Source organism: Cajanus cajan, chromosome 4, assembly GCF_000230855.2.
Source record: "Cajanus cajan strain Asha chromosome 4, NIPB_CcT2T_4, whole genome shotgun sequence".
NCBI classification, from domain to species: domain Eukaryota; kingdom Viridiplantae; phylum Streptophyta; class Magnoliopsida; order Fabales; family Fabaceae; genus Cajanus; species Cajanus cajan.
The window spans coordinates 13,398,775-13,401,156 of record NC_138520.1 but is presented as its reverse complement, the minus strand read 5'-3'; positions in this window follow the sequence as shown (position 1 = coordinate 13,401,156).

Here is a 2,382-nt window from a genome sequence, read left to right as displayed (position 1 = left end):
AGTCTAATTTCAACTTTCAACCCTAACGGGGTTAGTGGCTGCCGCAGTTAAGGTACTTTTTATTTAAATTTTACTTTTAAAGTGTAAATAAATATGCAAATTCAATTCTCAAAGTTGCTTGAACTTTCTTTCTCCAACTTCTCATGATTTCTTTCTTAGAAATTATAAATAGATTTGATATTAATTTATAAATTTATTATGTAAATTTTTGTTCCGGTAGTGTCTAAAAATCTCACATCGCTTAGAAGTCGAGGTTAAGAGTAGTTTATAAACACATTTCTTCCTTAACCTACCGAGACGTCTTTTAAAAGACAAAATTGTGACAGTCCAATGAGTGTCAAGGCGGACAATACTTCAAATACGGTGACCTTAACGATGACAACGGACTTACAGTTGGTGATAAATAATTATAAAAATGGTGATGTTATTTTCTTGTGTGCTTCATATGCCACCTGATACAGTTTGGCCATGTTACTTTCTCAAACTTCTTGATTATGTTGTGGCTCTTTATTATTTAGAATATCAACAATGAAAAACTTCTCCACTTCTGTAATTTTTTGAAAACAAAAAATATATATAAAAATTAAATTGTAAGGTTAATAATGTTAAGAATATAAGAAGATAAAAAAAAAATTAACAAGTAAAAGAGAAAAATTGCATTTGAAACATGTACAAAATAGCAACACCAAAAGTTTTTTAAAATAATATTTTGTAGCTTAATTTCATTGTCATTTAAAAATATTGTATTATATGTGATGTAGTTAAAAGCATTGTATTTTATCTAATGTACAATTATGTTAAATTTTATATTTAACTTATTAGTTCTAATTTGAGATTAATATTTTTTCATTGATCAACGATTATAAAACTTAAGGGTTATAATTTTTAATATTGATATGTTCTATTTTTGTACAGAATATTTTTATAATCACGTATAATTAATGTTAAAAACTTAAAGAAAAATAAATTAATTAATTAATTTTGTGAAAATTTATATACAATTCATGACAATAATACGATACGCACATATATATACACATGCATAAATATATGTTAATTCGTTTTTAATGTTGATGTGTTTCATTTTTATAAAAAATTATTTCAGGTGCAAATAAAATTTTTGTTAAAAATTTAAAGAAAAATAAAGATAAAAATTATCATATTTAAAATGTTACATACAAATATGACACTCAATAAATTACAGTAGAGCGTGATTAAAATGTAACATAATGAATATTGACTTACTAAAATAGAATGATATGAAATTTTATTCATGTTGCCACATGCAATCTAATAAGAGAAAGTAAAATAACTCCTTTTCCAATCTTTGTTACCATCTCTTTAAACAAGAACTCTACTAAGCTTACAACAATAATAATCATCACCCTAATTTTATATTTATAAATAAAGTAAACCGCCACGATAGACATTAACCCGTCAATCAAAGTTGCTAATGTTTTTAAGAATAAAAACTTGCTAGCATTTTATTATCATAGGAAAATGGTCAATGCAAGTTTCTAAATCTTGTGATGGAGATATTGTTGCATAAAATTGAAGTTCATTTTCCTTCCAGAAGATTATAATGTAATTTTCACGATAAATATAATGTGATATTTATAATTTATATATATATATTGTTATTTGTTGTAATGACACGGCTGATCACTACACACAACACAGTACACCTGAAAACCGGACAGAAAAGAGCAAGTGTATACATATAGTGTCTAGAATATACATATATACATGGTCCAAGTCTGACTAGATTCAAAATGTACAAAAATACAACCAAAGCTACTACACCAAGTAGCTAAAACAACAAAACATCAACAAGGATCAGCTCCGCCTGCCAGCTGCAAACTCACCACTAGTCACCACCTATCCCTGCTCTGCTCCCATACATAGCATGATCATCGCAGTCTAAACCACATGGAAACAACAAAGGGTAAGCTAGTGAAAAGAATCAGCATATAAACGTATACATGAAAATGAACAACTACAACTTATCAGCACAACATCAATATACACTTCATCAACTATACAACGTAAACAGCAATAAGCACACAATGCGTCGTCACGCATATCATCTCGGAGATCTCCTACAACAACTCAGCCTTACGGCCTACAACAACTCAGACTTACGGCCTACAACAGTTTATATCAGCATCCAACACAGCATATCTTACAGCATGCAGCAACAACAGCTTACAGCACGGCACAGCTCATCAATATACATCTAATACGGCTTAACTCAGCAATAAACATCTAGTACAGCTCAACATCACAATTCTACATCCTCAACTACAATCAACACAGCATATCATCTTACGGCACATCTAAACGTCTTATAGCAATATACTTCTAACACAGCTCAACATCATC